Source organism: Pipistrellus kuhlii, unplaced genomic scaffold (genome assembly GCF_014108245.1).
Source record: "Pipistrellus kuhlii isolate mPipKuh1 unplaced genomic scaffold, mPipKuh1.p scaffold_m20_p_1, whole genome shotgun sequence".
Taxonomy (NCBI): domain Eukaryota; kingdom Metazoa; phylum Chordata; class Mammalia; order Chiroptera; family Vespertilionidae; genus Pipistrellus; species Pipistrellus kuhlii.
Window position 1 is genome coordinate 139,540,431 of NW_023425404.1, and position 25,902 is coordinate 139,566,332.

General features: G+C 38.9%; 1 pseudogene; it reads left to right on the plus strand.

Moving 5' to 3' along the window:
- The first annotated feature begins 15,435 nt into the window (after positions 1-15,435).
- On the plus strand, positions 15,436-23,129 carry LOC118722308 (annotated as a pseudogene).
- Positions 23,130-25,902: the final 2,773 nt, after the last annotated feature.

The following is a 25,902-nucleotide window of genomic DNA, read 5'->3' on the forward strand; positions in this document are numbered from 1 at the left end:
AAAACAGCTTTTTAAATGCTATTTATTCTAGCATGCCTTTCTCTAGAGAGAATAAAGAAAAATATCTGGGTTTATGACTTATAACAAAACTGTGATGTTCTTATATCATTATACTCTTCCTTTCCAAGAATGTGTAGGAATCTCTTTATGTTGCCTAATCAAGCTGCAGTTAACAAATTAGCAAGTTTGAAGGAAGAAAAACTGCTATGTAGAAATACGGCTGTGAAAGCATAATTTTAATATAATAATTTTATAACTCTCCTAAACATGCATGCTTTGTATTAACATAATTTCCTTTTTCACCTCTTTATTTTTCTGAAGACACTAAAAAATGAAATACAAGGTAATTCATGAATATTTTGAAAGAATGCCAATGACTAAAAATGAAATTTATTCTATGCTTAATGTACTTCAGTATTTCATATTTTTTTATTGAACTTATTGTTTTGGATGGAGAGCCCAAGGAATAGAGGTCTTGCTCTATGTAAAATTCAGTACTAGGAAAATAGAAGAAGCAAATGTGAATCAGTCATCATTTCAGCCCTCAAGCAGCTCTTGATTTGGCAATGAAGAAAGGCAAAAACATGAGATGATTACAAAATTGGGTGGGAATGCAACTGCAATAGAAAAGACTAGTAGGATCGGTCTTGGGCATGTCAATGAAAATACACCAAAGTTGTCATAGAGGCATCAGAAAGACAAGTTAGCAAGAGAAACACCAGGCTTTAAGCCCTCCCATGTCAAGGAAGTTAGCAATACACTTTGTTCCCTGGTCTCAATGTTCTCTTTCTTGTCTTCTATGCAAGACATATGTGTGGTTACAATTTGAGGCTCTGTGGTGTGTTTAAAAACATAGTTCCTGCTTGAGCATGTTTTGTGTGTTACAGCCAGTTTCTGCTCCCAAGGTCCCTGTTTTCTAATTAGGGAATTTATTTAAATATAATGAACAAGACACAAAAACAATTGAATTCCTGATAGGATGCTTTATTAAATGTAATGATTTATGTATGTGGGAGGAAATTCTCATATTCTAGATGTCACCATCTAAAGTATCAAAACTTCTGTATTCCACTTGAAAGTATAAATAAAGTAAAACTGACAATGAAGTCCTCCACTTTACCAACTGAACTATTGCATAGTGGGGAATGGAGGGAGGGCAGGGGTGAAAAGGTGAAGCATAGGATATTTTTAGGGCAGTAAAATTATTCTATATGATACTATAATAATGGATGCATATCATGCATGATATGCTTGGTAGAATTCTTAGAACTCTATTAAAACTATAAACTTTTATTTAATAATAAACTTTTATTTAATATCTAGTGAAGTGGTGCACAAAATTCATGCACATTAAAAGGGGATTAATTAGAGGAAATAATTTAATATTGCTATTTGTCCTTTCTCTATAAAAAAAGTGTCAGAGATGAAAGAAAATTATTAAAATGTATATGAAAACCTTCCTCTTGTCAAAGTCTAAGGCTCACCAGGGGACCTAGAGTCAAGTCCTGGACCACCCACATGCACCTCAAAATCCTGTGAGACCCAGACCCGGCCCAGCAACTCCTCCCACCCCATTGGGCTAGATCCAGACCTGGCCAGTCCTACCCTTGTCAAGCCTCACTGGGGAGGGGAACATAGCCTCAGGTCCCCTGGCCTGGCGCTACATGGACAATGAATGTTAATATATTTTTAAAACACAGGTCAAATAAACCAGGTGTTACCTGTGGGAAATGCTCCTTATCCCCACCACTTGCTGGGAAATGTGTTTGTTTGTTTGTTTGTTTGTTTTTCATGTAACAAGAAAAAACATTTTTTGAGGCTCACTTGGAAGGATAAATGATCTTTATTTGTGTGGAGTTAAATCCCTGAGGTTCCAAGGTACCCTTTCAGGCCATCCCGCCAAGGAAGAAGTCCAGCTGTGCCTTTAATAGTTCTAGGATTGAAGCCCTTGCCTAGAGATCCTGTTTCATGTTGGGACACAGCCCAATCCAGCATTGGGCTAGCTTAGTTTGTGTTCCCCACTGCAGTTCACCAGGCCATGGAGTGTGGTGACCTCTGGGGGAACACGGGTGAATGCAAGGGCAAAATCAAAGGAACCAGAGAGTCAAGAGAGCCAAGGCATGAGCTCCTTTGCTTGGGAGCTTACATTCCCTGCCCCTCTAGCCTAAGACCTCTATTCCCAGGTTTGACTATATCCCCTGAATCACTGTGCATGTGGGCCAACCTCCCCTTTGCTCAGGCCCTTCTCCCAGTAGTCTGCAGGGAATAGATCAGTGGTTCCCGGGGAGTGTGCAGCAGCCCTGGTGAAGCTGCCCAAATGACTGTGCTTATCATGTCTGGCCTTCCTTTTGCACCTTTCCTGTTATTAATAACTAACTAATTACAATGGTATCACAATAACTAAAATAATTAAAATTTCAACCATACCAAGGACATAAATAGATAAATGAATCAATAGTAAACATGAAAAATATTGACAACATTAATGATCAAAGAAATATAGGGAACTTACACATTTTTTTTTAACCAATCTAGTAAATATTTTAATACCAGTAATGCTAACACTCATTACAGTTAAGCATAAAGATTAATGGGCATTTCACATCTTCAAGGAAAGTATACACTGACTTACAAAAAGTTTAGGAAGCACTTGGTGATATAAATCAAAAACACCTTACTCATCCATCAATACATCTATTCCTTCATTCATTGATCTCGCAAATATTCTCCCTCAGAGTTTATTGGACTAGAAATGCAGCAGTAAGGATGGCAAATATTTTTTCTTGATATCATAAAGCTTAAAGTATAGTGGAGAAAACAGATGTTTAATTTTTTTAATAATTGTCCTTGTGATTATTGCTATGAAGAAGGAATATGGAGAGGTTTAAATTTGTCTAGATTGTCAAAGAAGGGGAAGTGAAATTCAAGCTGAAACTGTAAAGATGAAGGGAAGTGGCCTGTTCCATCCAATTAAGAGCATAGTAGGAATCCTGTAGCATGGAAGGGCCTGGTGAGCTCAGGAGAATGAAACATGATGGAAGAAATAAAGCTGTAGCGCAGAGTTGGACACAGGGAACACTTGGACAGGTCAGAGACTGATACCAAACAGGCATGTGCAGATTTGAAGGCTCATGTCCGTTGAGCCCAAAAGTCTTGAGAAGGTCAGTCAATAGGTTGGTGAGTCTGAACATGTGAATGATGCTGTAAGGGTGCCAGAATGAACCTGGAAATATAAAATATTTTCCAACCTGATCTTCATTGTTTAAAAGCAACTACAACAGAGTAGAAATTAGATGATCCTGCAACAAAAGGGGGCTGGACCATAGCCACATAGAGAATCTACCTAAGACATAGGGATGAGAGTAGTATTTACTATGGGTCACAGTAGTATTTACCATGGGTGGCTTGTAAAATATTATCAAGGGGAAGAGGGAGGGATTACTAAGTAGGTAGAACTTGAAGGCCTCTCAGAAATGGTGCAAGAGCCCGAGTGAATGCTGTTCTGTGGGTGACCACATGCTGCTAGAGGATTCATTTTCTCTGTTTCATACTGGAGTCTGCATTTTGGTTCTTTACTGATTTAGTGGAAAAATTTTATAATAGAACATGCTTGATACCTGCACTTAACAAACTAAGATTTAACTGGGTCGAGGGCTTCTAAAAATGAGAAACAAGGGAGGATGGTGCAATGTTTGTATGTGCCAACTGTTTCTATTTTAGAGCTTGGATATTGCACTTTTCCCTAATATTTTATTTTGCAAACAAAGTATTCTGAACTACTCTGCTTGCCCATATGGCCCATTATCTGGCATCTATCAGCTACAAGCAATGCCTGATTTGCAACTAGTATATTTTTTTTCTATCATGTAAGTATGTTTCTATTTTTTTTTAATATATTTTCCAACTATCTTCTACCCTGACCCATGATAAAAAATTTTCAAGTCCTCCCAACCCTCAAAATACTTGGAGATTCTAATGAAAAGGGACTAAAGAAATTTTTTTTAAAAGTCTGGATAAGAAAAGTCAAATTAGTACAGAACATTTACATTTAAAAATCAAATATTGAGAAAATATATACAAATAACATTTTTAAATGGAATAATTTAGCCCTGACCAGTGAGGCTCAGTTGGTTAGGATTGTCCTGTGCCCTGAAAGGTGGTTGTTGTTTCAATTCCCTGTTGGGGCAAATGCCCAGTTTGAGGGCTAGGTCCCCGGAGTGCAGATCAATGTTTCCCACTCACATTGATGTCTCTCTCTCTCTCTCTCTCCCCCTCCCTCCCTCCTGTCCTCTCTCTGTCTCTCTCTAAAAATCAATTTAAAAAATCTTAAAAGAAATAAGTAAAAAAAAAAATGGCACAATTTAACTGTACATATCACTTGCCATTTCAAAAATAGAGCTGCATCATCTTGCATCTTCTCTTTAGGAGTTGGCTCGCACATCCTCTACCAGAAGACCAGTCCATATATTTCTCAGAGTGCATCTGGATTTGCAATATAAGCAAGTCCTAAGAGGATTTATCTTCTCAATGTAAGGAATAAAATTCAGATATTTTTCTATAATGATTGCCCAACACACCTGGATTTGGTGTTATATTTTTCCTCTCAACCTGTGTGTATATACATATTATAGTAACTAGAGGCCCGGTGCATGAAATTCATGCATGGGTGGGGTCCCTAGGACTTGTCAGTGATCAGAGCTGATCTGCGCCAGGCTGATCAGGGCCAGGCTGGAAAGGAGGTGACAGTCACCAGTCTAGCGTGGGAGGAATGGATGCCAGACACTGATGCTGATGCTGCCATCATTGGAGCCCCACTACCACGCAGTTCCCTGAACCTCCTCCTCCTTCCCTCAACCTGTACTGCCACCATGATGGGTGGGCAGCAGGCCGATTGAGGCCTTCAGCCTGGGGGAGATACAGGGCACAGGAGGTTGGCCACTAGCCCCAAAAAGAGATCTGGCTTTTAGCACCCCTGGGAAAGGGGCCATGCCTGGTCCCACCCATCCTCAGTTCCCCATCCCACTCCAAGGCCCAAAGACCCCAGTGGGGCCAGGCATGGAAGGAATCGATGCTGGATGCCACCTGCACCATCATTGGCACTCCGTCACCATGCGGTTCCTTGCCTACCCCCTCCTTCTTCCCTCACTGCTGCGCCATCACCATGGTAGGTGGGTGGCAAGCTGATTAGGGTCTGCCAGCTGGGGAGAGGAATGGGGCACGGGAGGATGACCGCCAGCACCGAGGAAGGAGATGGCCCTTGACCCCACTGGGAAATGGGTCATGTCCACCATCACCACCACGCCACCCCCAGGTTCCTTGTCCTAGCCCGGGAGCCAGCCCTGATCAGGTGATGGGGGCCTGCCAGGAAGGGGAGGCACCGCAAGAGGTTGGACAGTCATGGAAGGTTGGCTGTGGGAGCACACTGTCCATCAGGGGACAGCCCCTGAATTGAGCATCTGCCCTCTGGTAGTCAGTGTGCATCATAGTGCTAGGCTTTTATATATATATATATATGTATGTATATAGATAGATAGATAGATAGATAGATATATAGATATAGATATAGATATAGATATAGATATAGATATATAGATATTTGTCCATGTGTTTTCTTTGTAATTATACATAGAACTCTAGAACTGAGAGAGTTTAATTACTAAGGAAAAGCCAATATTTATTTGTTAGGTAAGTTCACTGTCAAATGTCACAGAATCATAAACTGCCTTCTTCCATCCTTGACTAGGTCTATGTGTAGTGGTGGGCTCCCACAGAGGAATGCCAAGCTGGATGTAAGGAAATTACTCCTTTTGAGCAAAGTCAAACCCCTAGACCCTCCTGAACTGAAATCACAATAACATCTTGCACTACCAGAACCAGTCCTAATTGTTTTGCTCAGGGACACAGTTGAGTTCTTTCAATGCACTGTATTCAGGATGCTGGTTTGCATTCAGACGGAGGAAGCCCAAGCTATAGAAGGGTGACAATCCAGTCCATCATAGCCCTGAACATAACATTTTCAACCAAATATTCAGGCAGTGTCTCATTAAGTTATTGAAAATGCAAAGCATTAGAGGTTTTAAGGTTAACAGTGCCATCTAAATAGGAGCTGGTACTGAATAAGGAAGCTTTTACTTGGAAGGAATTGATGGCTCAGAAATATGATCTGCATGTGTGCTAAGTGACAACTTAAACAAAGAGAGCTGCTACGCTTAATTTGAAGGGATTCCACGAATGTGTCGTGGTATTATGAACTTGTTTATAGTAATAACGCTAATGCATCTGCTCCATCATTGTGCAGTTACCTAGACAACATGGCTTGACACCACCATTCTGCATTAGCTTCCACCTGCTGGGCTGTGTCTGTCATTTCGTTCACTATAACATAATGTGACAGAGGCTTCATTTACCTAAACTTATCTTGGCAACTTGTACTTCATTAAAGAGAATCCTGAGAGCATCAGTGAAAGCTTTCTTAGCTGGCCATGCATAGCCAAGCTTCATAAATCATGCTTTCACTTTCCATTTTGCAGCTTCTGGAAAGGTAACATTATTGAATTCAGATCACTGGAAAAGAGCAGTACTAAAATGTTTATTGACCAGCTTTTAGGCACTGAGCTCTGCTTTGAATGCAGATAGTAATATTAACCAAAGCTTTTGAATCTAAAACTCAAGTCAGTAATATGGTTTATACTATGCCATAAATAGCACTTGATAACAGCCACTTTCGCAACATGGTCTTAACTTAGTGAAGGAAAAAAATAGTTTTGGCCTTTAGTTTTCCATTTCTTGCTGCTTAACCTTCCTAACTTTATTTGTGCTAATTTAAGGAGGTACATATGTTACAATATACCTGTCACCACCAAGTGTATACACTATAATGGGTAGGTAATAAAAACCACACACTAAGTCTCTTTGTGTATTCCTTGGTATACTTCTCACTCCACAAGTTTGTTCAGCTGAGAATCAACAGCTGGAAGCTTAAGAGCAACACATTCTGGGTCAAATGAGCTTTTGTTAAAAGGCAGCAAAGACGAATCTCTCTTATTCAATAGGCTTGCAGACATATTTGTGGAAGCTTTATCATGATTATGCTTGCACATGTATACTCTTTTTTTTTTTTTTTTGAGAGTATTGAAGATTCGCCATCATAGTGCAAGTAAAGGACCTTAAAAACCAGAGATTGTATGAGGTTTATTCGTGTAGAGAAAATAAGTATTTTAAAGTGTTTAATACATTACCTGGGTCAAGTAAGAAATATTTTATTGCATCCTTCACCCCTGCCCTGGAGCACTTGAAATCAAGTATTTTAGATTAACGTGTGGCCAGTTATTATTGTTTATGTACTTTGGGTCATTTAGGTGAAACTGTTTCTTCTGTGTATCACATTATCTGTAATATATCTGTATTTTTATTGACAGAATGAATGGAATATTACTTTTACTCAGTTCATTTTCAAGCAATTATCCTATAATTTTGTAGGAAATCACAAAAATGATAAATTTGAATTAGTTAACATTTTTATCTAAATATTGCAATTTTAATTTTTTATTTTATTTTTTAAACATTTGTTATTGATTTTTTACAGAGAGGAAGGAAGAGGGATAGATAGTTAGCAACATTGATGATAGAGAATCATCGATCAGCTGCCTCCTGCACACCCCCTACTGGGGATGTACCAGCAACTAAGATACATGCCCTTGACCGGAATCTAACCTGTGACCCTTCTTTCCTCAGGCCAATGCTCTATCCACTGAGCCAAACAGGTTAGGACTAAATATTGAAATTTTAAAATAAAAGTACTTTAGAGCTAGTTGACTCATTTTACCTTTTCCTAATGGGAAGCAGGCAGTTAGTTTCAAATGATTTGCCCAAGCTCAGAGAGCAAGAGAATGGCAAAGGAACTAATAAAATATTGAAAATTATGAGTGTGTAATCCAGCTTATTTTTTGCTGCTAAGATATATATCAATATTGAGAATAAACTTTAGGTCTTAAAAATGAGCCTTTGAAAAGGAGCGTTAACTATATACATACATATTTATATTAGAAAGTTTATTTTTAGTGATGGATTCTCAGTTATTTTAGCAAAAAGGTGGCAGAATTGCATGCAGAAAATTATGTTTTATTCCCATATTAAATATCAGTAGATATTTATTTTTATCATGATAGAGAAGGTAAGAGTTTTCATATTGCTCAACAAAGTAGGATATTTTGACATATATGAAATTATATAGATCTATCATTTTGATATATTTATATATATAAAATCCTAAGCGACTGGTCAACTGTTTGACATGTTGACTGTTTGATCGCTATTACACACACTGACCACCAGAAGGCAGATGCTCAATGCAGGAGCTGCCCCCTGGTGGTCAGTGCGCTCCCACAGCGGGAGTGCCACTCAGCTTAGGAGCTCAGGGCTGGTGAGTGCACCTGGTGGTAGCTCAAGCCTGTCCAGCCTCTGAGGCAGCACAGACATAGCGGGCTGGATGAGTGGGAGCGGCCCAGCACCCAAGCTGGGCTTGGCCTCCTTCCCAGCTGCTTGCTGCTTCGCACACCACTACATCCCTCAGGGGATGTTGGACTGCTGGTTTCTGCCGGATCCCCGTAGACCGTTTAGAGATCTGGCTGAAACCAGTAGTCTCATATCCCCCAAGGGGTCCCTGATTGTGAGAGAGTGCAGGCCAGGCTGTGGGACCCCACTGGTGCTTGAATTCATGCATTGGGCCTCTAGTATATATATATATGAAATGATAGATACATATAGATATACATATATGTATCATATATATATATATATATGATTATCTGTTGATTTCTAGATATGTTTTCTACTGACAGTGAAAACAACACTTGGACACATCAGACACCAATAAATTTATAAATGACATTGAAAGTTACCTAGCTCCACATCCTGAATTTACAGAAGAAGAAATAGAAGTCCAATTAAGAGATACACAGTGACAGTGTTCTCTTTATTATAATTCACTGTCCCTTTAATCCATACAAACGAGAGATGGCTGTCACTCTTTTATTAACCATCAAACTATGAGCAACGGTTGTGAAGGGCATGGAGGAGTGCCTCAGGAAACTCCCAGTCCAGTTGGAAATATGAACCCTTAAATATCAAACAATAATGCAACAATTTTCTAGTAGATACAATTTACAAAGAGAACACACTAGGAGCAATGAATTATTCAAAGGATTGAAAGAAAATGTGAAGAAACAGAAAAGAAGAGTGGGAGTCTGTCAGGCAGAGAAGCGGGAAAGGCGTTCCAGATAAGAAACTCTACCTGGGAAGACTCTGCATGGGAGACCCTGATAGTGCTACTGAGTAACTAATGATCCCAGGAGGCACTGTAGACTGCTGGGCCCTTATCTTTAGAGTCTAATTCCTCAAAATGAGTAAATAAAACCACCACTTGCTAAGTTTAAACTTCCTCTGCTTTCTCTCATAATTTATGTTTAAGGTGAAAACGTTTTCTGTGGTGGACTGGAGAAGAAATTGGAGTCTGCTAGACCTGGGGTACTAGCACTACTGTAGTTATTACTTGTATGGAGCTAGATAATTAATTTTTCAGTTTCTCATATATCTTGGATTTAAAGTTAAACAAAATAGTACTTAATTCTTAGTGTTTGGTACAGTGTCTGCCTAAGGTTTAGTGACAAACATGTTAGTTTCAAACATTCACTTTAACGACATTTAAATTTACTCTTAGGGATATGCAATGTTGACTACTGGGTCCCACCCCATACTAGAACATCATCTGCTCTTAAAATCAACAGTCAAGGGCACAGAGTAAAAAAGAATGTCCAGAGGCCTGTGAGAATCTTCCTTCCTTATGGATCAACTGTTGTGTAATCTCTCTATATAAAAGCCACTGTTATTGTGGGACAACTGGAATGACCAGAATGACCGATTGCTATGATGCACACTGACCACCAGAGGGCAGACGCTCAATGCAGGAGCTGGCCCTGGTGGTCGGTGCATTCCCATAGTTGGAGCTCCTCTCAGTCAGAAGCTGGGCTGACAGCTGGCAAGTGCAGCAGCAGTGGCAGGAGCCTCTCCAGTCTTTGGGGCAGCGAGCCAAGGGGTAAGAAGTGAGCAGGCAGACAGTTAGGAGTGAGGTGGCCTGCACTGAGAGAGGTCACAGGCCAGGCAGAGAGACTCATCCTCCCTCTCCCATGCACAAATTTTGTGCATTGGGCCTCTAGTATTATATAATTGATTAATATTAGTAAACACTTTGAATATCTCAGAGAAAATCAATGTAAGTTCTGAGTAGAATTTCATTTGATCTAACCTTGCAATCAAAACACGATTGCTAGTGTTCCTAATTATAGCAGTTTGAAGCTACATTTCTACAATTGTAAAATGAACTGTTTCCCATAGCCATTTAGCTTAAAGCAGCTATGCATAGGTGAGTTTCCCTGAATGGAGCTACCTACAATACCTAAAATTAATATGAACCCTCGGTGCAGAACAATTCACAGAGAAATGCCCTCACATTTTCTTATAAGCTTTCCTGAGTTCTTCACATTAACCTCAAGATATATTTTAGTACACTCAGTAAAAATTGAAGTCTGTTCATTCTGAGGCAACGTCTGTTATAATCAAAAGATAGCAAATACTAGAGAATGTTCATTTTCTTATCACATTTTCTACAGGAAGATGGTCCTCACACGGTCTTTGAGACCAGACAAATTTGCCATATGGAATGACTCAAAAAACATTTATTATATACAATGTTCCCATATTCTCATGCTCATTACATAAAAGTGAACAAATTGTCCTTCCTGCTTTGCTAAGATTATAATAGTTTAGAAAACTATTTAACAAAATGGCCTTTCCATTCTTCTGGTTTCTGACCCACTGCACAAGGGAACATATATTAATTTATCTCTTAAATTATTATTCTCTCCCTGAGTCAAAAGGCCCTTTGTAGTAGACTATGGGTTTTTCTTAAAATAAAAAAGGGAATTGCTTCAACAAATGAAAAGAGGTTGTTTTTCCCCCACAAGCTTAAGTTATTAGGAAGATTAATAGTTGAAAAAGAGAGAAAGGGGAGAATATTTCTCTGAAATCAAAAGTAATAAGCTGATAATTCACCTTTTGTTAATTCATTTTGTCTTCTTGAACATAGTGTTAAGAAAATGGTTGATTTTTCTAGAATAAATAACCAATGACCTCTCTGTCTCTACTAAAGGACCTACTTTCTAAGACGTTAGAAGGAAGTGGCATCCAAGAAGACTTGGAATCCATTCAGTCTGCAAACAGTTACCAAAAATCTGTTCAACTTTTCTTCTTAGGCACGGTGAGAGACATTCCCACTCCTTTTACATTTAAGTGTGGCTGATTGGAGTAGGAATGATATGTCAGGTGTAGAGAGACCCAGCTGCCCAGGAAAAGGCAAGACTCTAAGCCTTGTGTGACCACTCTCTTATGTATTAAGGCCTGGAAGGTGACATCTAAGCCTCTGCTATGTTTCAGCTCTAGCCCTAGAGAAGCAGGAAAATCAGACTGAGTAAAGCCATGGTGACATCAGGACCAGCTGCATTGACTAATGACCCCCTGGTGCCATCCATCAATGGAGACCATGAGGGGGCACATCTGGAAATCTGATGTATATTCTATTGAGATCCTCCCTTGGGACTCCAGATAAAAGTCCTCAGGACAGGACAGAGGACCTACTCCTGTGTTTCTTCTCCCTCTTTCATCCCCAAAGGGGCACATATCTCTCTCCCTCTTTCTCCTAAGATCCAAGAGCTCTCCTATTATATCCATAACCTTTAAAATAAGCTTTTCCTTATAATTTGGCTCTGAATTCTTTCATGCTGAAATAAAAAACTGAGGTTGCTGAACCAAGGTCCAGACTAAACTCATCACTTATGCCTTGTGCCATTTTTATTGACATAATTGCAGGTGTCCCCCTTTCCCCTTCCCCCTGCTTCTCCATATCCACTCCCCCAACATCCCCCTCCCTTAGCCTTCAACAAACTATTGTCCATGTCCATGGGTATGCATATGTTCTTTAGCTAGTCCCTTCCTCTTTATCCAGCCACCCCCACTGCCATCCCTTCAGGAACCGGCCAGTCTGTTCCATATATATCTATGTTTCCATTTTGTTCCATGTATCCTGGTTCCATTTTGTTCATCAGTTTATTGTGTTCATTATATTCCACATATGAGTGTGAGCATGTGATACTTGTCTTTCTCTGACTTGCTTATTTTGCTTAGTGTAATACTCTCCAGGTCCATCTATGCTGCCTCAAGAAGCAAGAATTCCTTTTTTATAACCATGTAGTATTCCATGGTGTAAATGTGCCATATCTTTTTTATACATTCGTCTACTGATGGGCACTTGGGCTGTTTCCAAATCTTACTGTTGTAAATAATGCTGCTATAAACAGGGATACATATATTCTTTTATTTATTTATTTATTATTTTTTAAAAAATATATTTTATTGATTTTACACAGAGAGGAATTGAGAGGGACAGAGAGTTAGAAACATCGATGAGAGAGAAACATCGACCAGCTGCCTCTTGCTCCCCCCAACTGGGGATGTGCCCACAACCAAAGTACATGCCCTTGACCGGAATCGAACCTGGGACCCTTCAGTCCGCAGGCCGACGCTCTATCCACTGAGCCAAACCGGTCCCGGCCATCTATTCTTTTTGATTGGTGTTTTGGGATTCTTAGGATATAGTCCCATAAGTTGATCACTGGGTCAAAAGGCAGTTACATTTTTAAATTTTTGAGGAAACACCACACTGTTTTTCCACCATGGCTGCACCAATCTGTATTCCTACCAGCAGTGCACTAGGGTTCCCTTTTCTCCACATTCTCACCAGCAATTGTTTGTTGATTTATTGATAGTAGACATTTTGACAGGTGTGAGGTGATACCTCGTTATCATTTGTATTTGCATCTCTCTGATGATTGGTGACCTGGAGCATTTTTTAATACATCTATTGGCCATCTGTATTTCCATTTTTAATTTGGATTGTTTGTCTTCCTTGTATTGAGCTGTATGGGTTCATTAATTGGAAATTAAACCCTTATGAGTTGTGTCATTAGCAAATATGTTCTTTCATACATTGGGTTCTCTTTTTATTCTGCTGATGGTTTCTTTTGTTGTGCAGAGACCTCTTACGCTGCACAATTCAAAGTTTATGAAGTCATTTATTTCTCCTTCAGCTGGGGCTTCTCTGCTCTGTTAATTTTTATCATGTTCTTCATTTATTCAGCTTTTTAGTCTTTAGATCTACAATGGATTTTGAATATATCACAGAAAAGAAAATTCAATACTCTGTACACTCAGCAAGACCATCTCTATGGAATAATGCCATTCATATAAGAAAATAACGCTTAAACAAATTAGGGTTTAACATAGGTTTGCAAAACCCGTAAAGCCTCTGGGAATCAAGATATATTGAAAAATCCATTCTACCTGCTACATAAAAACACTTAAAAGCATCAAGATCCTTTGTGCCAACTGGAGAAATTGCAAGGAAAGGTGAAAGGATATTACTATATACTAAGATATTTGCCTTTAACAGATTTTCCTTTAGTTTTATTAAATGCCCATGGTTCTGGCACAGTGATTTCACTTTGTATAAAAGCTTAATGTGTCACAGCATAATTTTTAAAATCATTACTGGATTTTTAGACAGGAACCAATTTTGCTGCACATATCTCTTCTCATCTAATGGCCACAAATAATCTAAAATAGATGATTGCATTAAAAATGTATATAAATAAGATTGGTGCCTAGAGTTGCATACAGTATAAATGGCACTTCAAGGGTTCAGAATACATATTTGAGTAGTATTAATAATAATTTGTTTCCTTTGATTCAGATTAGGAGAAAAATACCAATACTTCCCGTGTTATGCATATTTTAATGTTATAATTTAATTGCCAAACAATGCAAGTGACATGATGGACCTAATTACTTAATGAGGATATATATAATATAATATAGCATATGTGTTTAGATTTAGATATGAATTGATAAAAATGTGCACAGATATATACATAGCTTTAATGTACCAGAGATAAGAGAAATCACTGTAGACTAATTTTATGAGTGTTCCTTTGGAGGGTAACACCCTTGACTCTTCTACGTGGGAAACCCATGGAGGCCAAGAGAACACTCAGATGAAAAGTGAGAATGCTAGACCCACTACTGAGCTCTTATCTCCATCATAGTGTCACCATAATAGGGGGGAAAAAGTTCCTTTGTTAAAAATATATTTTTTGAGGGGCAGGGAGAGAAAGAGAGAGAGAGAGGTGATAGAGAAACATTTGTGTGGTTGCTTCCTGCCCATGCCCTGACCAGGAATCAAATCTCCCACCTTCTGGTGTACCAGACACCTCTCCAACCAACTGAGCCACACAGGCCTGGGCAAAAAAATAGATGTTTAGGGTGGTTTTGTGTTTATAGCATTAATGAGCAGAAAGTACAGAGATTTCTCATGTATTTTCTGTGCATATAAAAGCATAACTTTTCACATTATCAAAATCCCCATTAGCATGGTAAATTTATTACAATTGATGAACCTACACTAACATGTTATTATCACCCAAAGTCCATTTTGTTTACTTTAAGATTCACTCTTGATGGTATACATTCTATGAATTTAGGTAAATTCATAGTGATATATATTATAGCAATGTACAGACAAATTGTACTGCCCTAAAAACTCTCTATGCTCAATCAACTTAACCACACCCTCCCCCACTTCTTTTAAAAAAAATATATATTTTATTGATTTTTTACAGAGAAGAAGGAAGAGGGATAGAGAGTTAGAAACATCGATGAGAGAGAAACATCGATCAGCTGCCTCCTGTACACCCCTTCCTGGAGATATGCCCTCAACCAAGGTACACCCCCTTGACCAGAATCGAACCTGGGACCCTTCAGTCCTCAGGCTTATACTCTATCCACTGAGCCAAACCGGTTTTGGCACCCTTCCCCACTTCTAACCTCAGGCAACCACTGATGTTTTTTATTTTTCAGTAGTTTTGCTCTTTCTAGAATGTCATATAGGTAGAATCATACAATATGCAGCTTTCTCAATTGGTTTCTTTCCCTTAAGAACATGCACTTAAGTTTCCTCCGTTATTGTTCTTTCATGGTTTGATTTCTCTTTAGCACTGACAATATTCCATTGTCTGGCTGTACTACAGTTTCTCTATTCATTCACCTACTGAAGAGCAACTTAGCTGCTTCCAAGTTCTGACAATTATGAATAAAGCTGCTATAAACATCTATATGCAGGTTTTTGTATGAACATAAGGTTTTAACCCCTTTGGGTAAAAAAAAAAGGAGCTTGATTATTGGATCATTTTGTAAGAATATGTTTAATTTTCTATGAAAAGACCAAACTTTCTTCCAAAGTGTCTGTACCATTTTATATTCCTACCAGCAATGGATGAGAGCTACTGTTCCACATTCTCACCATCACTTGGTGTTATCAGTGTTCTAGATTTTGGCCATTCTGATGGATGTGTAGTGAGTGTTATCACATTGCTATTTTATTGATTTTTTACAGAAAGGGAGAGTGAGGGACAGAGAGCTAAAAACATCAATGAAAGAGAAACATAGACCAACTGCCTCCTGCACCCCCGCCCCCAACCAGGGATGTACATGACCTTGACCAGAATCGAACCTGAAACCCTTAGTACACAGACTAACGCTCTATCCATTGAGCCAAACTGGTTTCAGCCACATTGCTATTTTAATTTGTATTTCCCTGATGACATATGATGCAGAGCATCATTTTGTATGCTTATTTACCTTTTGTACATCATTGATGAGGTGGTGTCATTTTTAATCAGGTTATTTGTTTTCTTATTGTTGACATTTATTAGTTATTTGTATATTTTGGGCAACAATCCTTATTCAGATATAAACATTGTCTCCTAATCTGTGACTTGTCCTTTTATTATTTTGACAGAGTATTTTGCAGAGCAGAAATTTTAATTTTAATGCAGTTTATAAATTCTTAAATACATGGATAATGATTTTGTTTTCTTAGCTAAAAAAACATCATAAAACCCAAAGTTTCTCTGGTATTATTTTCTGGAAGTTTTATATTTTACATTTAGATATGTGATCCATTTTGAGTTAAATTTTAAAAAATATGTTTTTATTGATTCCAGATGTGGAAGGGAGAGGGAGAGAGGTATGGGGACATCAATAATGAGGGAGTAGCATCAATCAGCCTCTTGGGTGCCTCCCACTGGTGATCCAACCCATAACTGGGGCATGTGCCCTGACCAGAAATCAAACCATGACTTCCTGATTCATGGGTTGATGCTCAACCAGTGAGCCACACTGGCTGGGCTTGAGTTAATTTTTAAAGGTTGTAAGATGTGTGTCTAGGTTTATTTTGTTTGTAGATGTCTAAGTTTTCCAGAATCATTTGTTGAAAGGGTTATATTTTCTCCATTGCATCACCCTTGCACCTTTGTCAAAGTTCAGTTGATTATTCATGTGAGTGTATTTCTGGAAAAGTCTGCCTTTTGAGAGCCTCAGTGTAAGGTGACCTTACTCAGCAAGCTTGTGCACATACTGCAGCTATGCTAGTGACAAGCTAACCAGTCTTCTCAGCATTTGACTGTGGCAGCCCAGATATAATTCCTTGTTGAACTGGGTAAGTGCCTGCAGTACAGGGAAAGAGGTTCCTCAAGAAGAAAATAATAAACTTCCAATTAATGATAAGTAAGGGTGCTCAAGCAATTAAATAGAAATGCAGAAAAGATGTGAGTGCATTTCTAGATCTAGCTGGTGGAGTGCATTACAGTTATACACAAGTTCATACAGTTACATACAAGTTTATCCACATTTCCCATAATCTGCTTTTTGGCCCCTCAAATTCAAATCACCCAAATCTAAAGTGATAAAAATTCCCAGTCTAAAGTGGAATTAGAAACATCAACAATATAATTAGCATCAGATGGTGATACCCAATGTAAAGGATTAAAGATGACCCCAGAATCAGCAGAATAGTCCCTGCTTGCACTTTAGTCAGAGAGACAGGTGGGTATTTTGAGCTCTGTTAAGCAGTAAAGTTTTTATGTGTCTCTCTGGAAATGAATTTGGATTGATGGCTGGTCTGTCATCAACTGCTTGGAAATACTGAACCATTTGGTAAATAATGTGGACAGATTCCAACATCAAGCTCTTTCTCTACATTGCTGTCTTTGTCGCTTATCTAATACAAAGATTTGTTCCTAATTAAAGCAGAGTTTTGAAAGATGATAAGTTGAGAGAAGAATATAAATTAATATGATTATGGAATGGAAATACTGGACAAATAAGAAAATTTCCAGTGTCATACGACAAAGAAGAGAGCATGAGTGTAATAGGGAGGGTTACCCTTGTTGTGCCATGAGTGAATCAGGAGACAAAAAACAAAGGCTATATTTTATGGCCCTTTCTAGAGCAAAATGGAATACAGCCTAGTGTTTAAAAGGCTCTTCACTTTCTTCTGTACAGTCCAATTTGGCCAACCCAGATGGCATCATTTGAGTCTGAACTAGCCAAATAGTTACAATTAATTCAAGAATTGCTTTTAGCAAAATTCTGCAATTTGCAAGCTAAGAGGTTGAACTCACCAGAGTCATGTGCTGTCATTAATGCACTGACCTTGAAATAGAGGACAAGCCTTGGTAAAAAGGGGCTCTCTGGGGAAACAAATATATATTGATACTAGTTGCAGTGTGATTTTATTTTCCTAGGGGACACTAGGAAATAATAGAGGATGGGAATATTGCAAATGAAACTGTAAACAAATATAACATTCTGACCATTAATTCTGAAGATCTAACTTAAATATTAACAAAAGCTCACATATCTATGTTTATTTATTTATTATAAATAACAAAGAGGTTGATAATTTTAGTTTAATTTAATCAGTTCTATCAATGTTCCAGTAAATTTTCTCAAACTGAAAATAATTAATGATTCCAGACCAGTGTTATTTATTACTGGCATACTAATTTTCTGATAATTATAAAAGTTAATAAAGAGAGCACCATTTTAAAATACATTTTGTTCTTAAGGTTCATAATAAACTATAAGACATAGTTTGGTTAACCAGTAGCAATCACATTTTTTCCGTGTCTATGTAAAATAACGTATATGTGAATTTATTATTTAAATTATTTTCTCATATTTGTGTAATGCAGTGATCGCTATAAATATACATGGAGGAGGAGCTATAGGATATATCTGAACTGACATAGTTTATTGCTTTGGGAAAATTCTAATACCTGCAGTACTACCAGATCTGGGACCCAATAATACTGACAAATACTTGAGCCAGCCCCTCCAGTATCCCTGTAGGTAGTCCTTCCCCTCCAAGATCACCTTTAATCCATGGCAAAGAGGGATATAAAGAACAAAATATGAATACAGCTGGAAATCTGCCAGTTCTGGACAATCTACTGACTTACATCAGGAAGTTGGCAACTTCTCATGACTTCCTTATGAAAATGAAGAAAGCCTGCATCTGGAGGTCAAGTCCCCTTATTTAGTACAATGGCTTCCGAATTTTTAAGTCATAAACTTATTTTAATGACAAACTTTATAGGTCCCCTTTAATGTAGTAGTTGTTCTTTTAGAATCTATTGTTTAAGACCATTCATACTTCTCATACAATACTTCTCATAAAATCAGTGTTTTTAAAAAATGTAGATTTTATTAATATCCATGAGTTTATATCCATTATTCATGCTGCATATTTTAGGAGAGCTAAATTAAGACCAGAATGACAGTGCTTTATGTGCATATGAACTGTTGGATGCTCTTTCTCTGGGACTTGTGTCCCACTGATTGTGAATTCTTGCTCCGGACTGTTCAATGTGCCATAAGATTTATTCTGACTCAACATTGCCTTCAACCACCTACCCTATTTTCTGTTCTTCATAATCTGTTCTCCAATAAAGTCATCCCTTAAAATTTAAGTCAGGCAGGATCCTATAGTGCCTTCTATCTTACTCAGAGTAGAAGCCATAATCTTTGCCATGGTCCTTAAGGCCTCAAAGATCCTGTATCCCTCCTTGACGGCTTCTTCTTTTTCTCCTCCTCCTCCATCTCTCTTCCTCCATCTCTTCCCCCTCTTTCTCCTTCCCCTCCTCCTCCTCCTCCTCCTCCTCCTCCTCCTCCTCCTCCTCCTCCTCCTCCTCCTTCTTCTTCTTCTTCTTCTTCTTCTTCTTCTTCTCTCTCTCTCTCTCTCTCTCTCTCTCTCTCTCTCTCTCTCTCTCTCTCTCTCTCTCTCCCTCCTCTCCCCTCAGGTCCAAACACACAATCTTATTTGCTCTTTCCCAGTAGGCAATTGAGTTCAACAACTCCTATCTTGAAACTGTTGTACTTGATATTACATTTGTCTGGAATACTCTTTCACCACAACTCACTTTCTCATGATCTTTAAGGATTATCTTATATGACATCAGAGAGTACTTTCCCCACTACTATCATATTTTAAATTGCCATTTCTGACTCTGTATTCCCAACTGCCCTTTACTTTGAAAAAATTTCCTTCATGACACTTATCACTATCTGATACAATATAAAGGTTATTTGTATTTTATTGTCTAGGATTCTCCTTTTCAATTAAGATTTCATGAAGTAAGGAAGCATATATTGATGTGCTTTTATTAATTACTCCATATCCCCTGGTTGCAACAAAGACTGACACATGGAAAAACTGAATAACTATGTTTGACTTAGTGAAGAAGTTATTCTTCATGTTTAACTTAAATACAATAAACCTGGAATCTTTTCTTGGTAAACCATGTATTCCAGTATGCAATCTCATTCTATGTCCAAATTGATATCTTTAAATGTTTCCTGAGTGAATTTTGCTCCTTCTAGTGAATTAAATTTAGAACACCCTTTCTCTTCTCCAACTGCTCATGACACAATGCTAAGCTCTTAATAGATTTGAAGACACACACACACACACACACACACACACACACACACACACTAAAATACTTACTGGTTTAAAATGAGCTGCTTCAAAAATGTTAGAAAAAATGAATTCCTGTATCCCAGCCTGTGTTCCTCCTCTGTCTCCATGAAACACAATTAAAGAGGGAAGTGACTACTAAATAATGTTATCAGTACAAAACCTTGACTGAATGGAGGGAAAGAAGTAAAGGGACATGCACTGGGCCCAATGTCCTCACTGACATCACCAGGGGTGTGTAGTATCTCAACCAGATCAAGGACAGCGTAGTGGCTGGCTTCTCGTGGGCCACAAAAGAGGGGGCATTGTGCAAGAAGAACATGTGAGGTGTATGCTTTGATGTCTGTGATGTAACACTGCATGCTGATGCTATCCACCCAGAGGATGGCCAGATCACCCCCACAGCCCGGTGCTCCTCTATGCCAGTGTGCTAACTTCTCTGTCTTGACTCACGGAGCCCGTCTACCTTGTGGAAATCCAGTGTTCAGAGCAAGTGGTTGGTGGTATTTACGAAGTCCTGAACAGGAAACGGGGCCATGTCTTTGAGGAATCCCAGGTGGCTGGCACCCTCATGTTTGTTGTGAAGGCCTACCTGCCCATCAATGAGTCCTTTGGCTTCACTGCCAACCTGAGATCCAACACAAGTGGCCAGGCTTTTCCGCAGTGTGTGTTTGACCACTGGCAGATTTTATCCTGAGACCCCTTCGACAGCATCAGCTGCCCAAGCCAGATGGTGGCCAGGACACATAAGTGCAAAGGCTGAAGGAAGGCATTCCAGTTCTGGACAACTTCCTGGACAAATTGTAGATTGCTTTTTCTGCAGCCTGCCACCCAGGTGCTACCTTCCTCACTAGCACATGATCAACCACAACAAGTCCTCATTCTCCATATCATCTTGAGACTGTTCAGACACAATGCCACTCACCTGATTTGTTCTGGGGCTACTCTGTGCTATCTCTCAAAGTGAACACTTGATGCTGTTTCTTTCTATAAAGATTTCAGAGGCAACAGAAATGCCTTGGCTACTGGCACTTATTTGGCTGGTGGGGGAGGTAGAATGGGACACCCAGCACTTCTTTCCATTTCTGAGGAAAACTCAAATGTCAAAAAAATAAATAAATAAAATGCATTAAGAAGTTTATTTGGGTAAATACTCCATATTGGATTTTCCCCTAGAAAGGGAGAAAGAACAAGCAGGTAGACATTTCTGTTTGGACAGAAGCTAGAAGGCAGGAAGTTTTGTGCATTGTCACCATGAGCACCCCAAAGCTGAATTAGTGCCATTGGAATAATAAATTTGATTATGGTGATAAGAAAAAAGGGGCATCCTATCTAATAAAAGGGTAATATGCAAATTAACCATCACTCTAACACAAATATGGTGGCACCCGTAGTCAGAATATGGCAGTGCCCAGTTCCCTCAGGCCTGCTGGAGTCCCCAGTTCTTTCAGCTAGAACTGATTACTATGGCAAGTGGACAGAGAAGGATTTTAGCAACTGTGAGAAGCAAGCCTTGGCTGGATAGAGGGAGAGCCAGTGGGCTCAAGGCAACTGCTGCCTGGGGAGGCCCACCAAGTTCAGTTCTGAAACTGCAGGGACCCACTCTAGCACGGGTTGGGAAGGAAGCATTGCTGCTGCCCGCCCAGAGCCAGGTCCCTGGGTAAGGAAGCAAGTCCAAGTAGCAACCACAAGGCCTGGTGGAACTGTCTCACCCCAGGCCATCGTGGCTGAGCTCTGGCCATGGAGGCCAGCTCCTCCGAGATCACTGTCTGCCCCCTGGGCTGCCTGTGGACATCAGTGAAGCAGGCCTAGGTTGAACATTTTAATGAAAATGGGATGCCTGTGCCTTGCCCCTAGCAAGGAGAGGGAAGTAGGATAGGGGGTGCAGCCTCGGAATCCTGTTAGGAGGCATGGGGGCTCAGGAGGGGCTGGGAGCAATTTGCAGGCACACTATGAGGGAGAGGTGCTGAACCCCCAGGATGCTGAGGGCCAGCTGCTAAAGGCGCACAAAGGTGCAGACCAGGTGGCTCTCGCCAGCGCTGACCTTATAAAGCCCATCCACAGTCTGATGAAGGAAATCACCTTTCTAAAGAAGGTGCATGAAGAGGAGATTGTCGAGCTGCAGGCACAGATCCAGTAGGCTCAGATCTCCATGGAGATGTATGTGTTTTACAAGCCCAATCTCTCTGCCATTCTCAAAGACATTTACACCCAGTACGAGAAGCTGGCTGCCAAGAACATGCAGAATGCCGAAGAATGGTACATGAGCCACTTCACCGTGCTGACCGAGAGAGCTACCAAGAACACCAAAGTGGTGCATGCCACCGAGGACTAGGTGTTGAAGAGCTGCCACCTGCTCAAGGCCAAGACCCTGGAAATCAAAGCAAGCCAGGGCATGAATGAAGTGCTGGAAAAGCAGTTGCAAGAGCTGGAGGATAAGCAGGACTCTGATGTTAGTGTTATACAGGACACAATCAACAAATTAGAAAATGAGTTGATAACTACAAAGAGTGAAATGGCATGATACTTAAAAGAATACCAGGACCTCCCAATGTGAAGATGGCTCTGGACATTGACAATGAAGCTTACAGGAAACTCTTAGAAGGTGAGGAGACCGAGCTCAGTTTCACCAGCGTGGGAAGCATAGCCAGGGGTTATTCCCAGAGTTTCCAGGTCTTTGGTCCATCTGCCTATAATTGTTTACAGACCAGCTCCTACTTGATGTCTGATAGCTCCTTTCCTTCTTTACATACCAGCCACATCCAGAGGGAACAGATCAAGGCGGAGGAGACTATTGAGGCTATAAAAGCTGAGGAAACTAAGGATGAACCCCCTTGAAGGAGAAGCTGAAGAGGAGGAGAAGTAGAAGCAATAGGCTGAAGAAGAGAAAGGAGAGAAAGAAGAAGGTGCCAAGGAAGAATTTGAGGGTGCAAAAGAGGAAGAAGGAGGTGAAGATGAAGGAGAAGATCCCCAGGAAGCTGAGAACAAGAAGAAAAATGAAGGAGCTGGGGAGGAGCAAGCAACCAAGAAGAAAGATTGACCCTCCCTCTCCTTAATTATTTCAGGAATAAGCCTCCCAAAACCAGGTCAACCCCATCACCAACCAAGCAGTTGAGTTCCCGATACTATATGAATTAAGAAGTATATATATATATATATATATATATATATATATATATATATATATATAAAACATTCTGAGGTGACTCAGCTTGAAAATAAATGTTGTGCTATGGCTTTTCTCTTTACACAGAATATCTGTTTGCTTGCAGAGTGGCTTCCTGGCTTGCTGCCATCCTGTGCATGGTCCATGCTTATGAGTTCAGGATATATGACAATGTGAATAATTCAGATGTTTACAATAAAAACACATGAATACATGAATTCACTGATGTTAATGTTAAACTTCATGGAAAAAATAGTCCTTTGAATCTTTGATGGTTAGAAATTAAAGACCTCAAATCATATGCAATAAACAATAAATAACGTTACACTGAATGACAAAAACAAAAACAAAAAAATAAAAACACATCAGGGGCCAGGAAATGTTCAAAGAACTGGGGAACCATTCCCAAACCAGGATGGGAAGTCACAGGCTGTATATTCTTGCTACAAATACAGTATTTTCTACTATTTACAACATATACAATATAGTGTATTAGATGCCTTCCTATCACATAAAGTATATATTCTCATAGAGTAATACTGGGAGATATGTTATAATTTGGTGGTATGTCATATCTATCTATACTATTAAAAGGGTAATATGGTAATTAGACTATGAGACCTTCTGGACATCCTTCTGTACAAAGCCATGTTGGCAGGGCCAAGGCAGAGGTGGTTAGGGGCGATCAGGCCAGGAGAAGAGGGCAGTTTGGGGTGATTAGGCTGGCAGAGGGGTGGTGGTAGTTGGGGGTGAGCAGGTTAGCAGGAGGGGCAGTTGGGGGCAATCAGGCCAGCAGGCAGAGTGGTTAGGAGTTATCAAGCAGGCAGGCAGGTGAGAACCCAGGAGTGGTGAGAACCCAGGAGTCCCAGATTGCGAGAAGGTTGTCTGACTGCCGATTTAGGCCCAATCCCACAGATCGGGCCTAAACCGACAGTCAGACAACCCTCAAGAGGTCCCAGATTGGAAAGGGTGCAGGCCAGGCTGAGGGACACACCCCCTCATGTACAAATTTCATGCACCAGGCCACTAGTATTTAAATAAAAATGAAGGGCTATACAAGTGTGATAGTGAAGAAAGTACTAGAAAGATGATACTTAAAATCTCATGATTTTCTTCCATATTATTGTTGAGAGTCTCCCAATTCCACAACAGACACCAGTGGTCCATTTTTCATATCTATAATTGTCTTCTCTTCCTCATCTTTTTTTCTTGTTTTTTTTTTTTACTTATAGCTTCCCCCCCCCATAAGCCCAAATTTGTATATTTCCTCCATTAAAATTTCCCTTCTCTCATTATAAAGATGTTTACCCTCCTTTGTAATTTTATGGCAACAAGTCTTTACATTTATTACACTGCTTAACAAATGTTACTTGTCCTTATGATTATATATACATTTTATTTATTATTAATCTATCAGACTATAAGCTTTTTAAGGACAAAACCAATGCTGATTTATGTATAATATAATATGCAGCAATGACCAATTTTACACAGTTGCTACTCAACATATGTTTGTTGGATAAGTGAATTGATGTGCAGATATGTGGATAATTGGAGAGATACATGCTTGGTATGATTAATAGATTGAATATATATATATATATTTGACAATAGCAAATCCTCAAGTTCAAAAATGCCTATTTTTATTACCAAATACTGAAGTCTTAGTTAGTAATCATTTTATAGTGGGTTCAAGAGAAAATTAAAAGATTTCTTTAAAAACAAAATTTAATTAAAACGAATCATGTTTAAAAGTGGAACCCTTATGAAGCATTAAAGTTTCTAATAAAATATATATTAATTCTCTCAAGTTTTTTGAGAACCTGAAACAATTGGAAAGTATGAAAAAGCATTTTTCTAAAATCATTGCTTTCTGCTACCTTTTACTGCAACTGTAGATCAAAAAACCGTTTTGAATGTTTATTTTCAGATTTGATGAAGACAGAAAAAAAATACAAATATAGTTCTTTAGTTAACAATTTAAAAATCACATATATGTTAATAATAACATAATAATTAACATATATATATATATTTATATATATATATATGCTCTATCCACTGAGCCAAACCGGTTTCGGCGTGCCAAATATTATTGGAAGCTATTATTATTATTATTGCATTTATCATTCTAAGTCACTCACAAATTTATGTCTAAAACCAAATCTGATGAGAAAAAATAATAACTTACCTATCAAGTATGGATGTTTTATAATAAGTTTCTACATTAAAAGTGTCAATTATTAATATATTTAAAAATTTTTATTATGGTAATACATAACAGTACTTAAATGTAGATGAAAATGTGTAGATGTTCTCATTTGAGAGACAATCCTATTTAATCTAGTATTCACCTGAAGTAGTGTTATGTTTTCTATCCACTCCAAACAGGTTAAATATTAAATCTTAAACTTCTCTGCCACCTATTAAGCCAAACAAAAAATATACCTATGAAAAATAAGAATGCAACAATGAATAAAATTAGAGTTGAAAGCAAGGCTGTGTTTTAGTCACAAGAAAGGAGAGTGCCAACAAGTCAAATGAGCTGGAACTAAGATAAAACCTGAGAGAGCACTTAAGAAAGTGCTTTACACAATGGTCAAACCCATCTGACTCAGAAAATCTTGATCAGTTTATTAACTGTGAACTGTTTTATCCTAATTATTATAGGAGGCTATCATGGAATACGAGAATAAAAGAATTCACTTAGCTAAGTAGGCAAAAGCACATGAGTCTCTTAACTCACAGAATG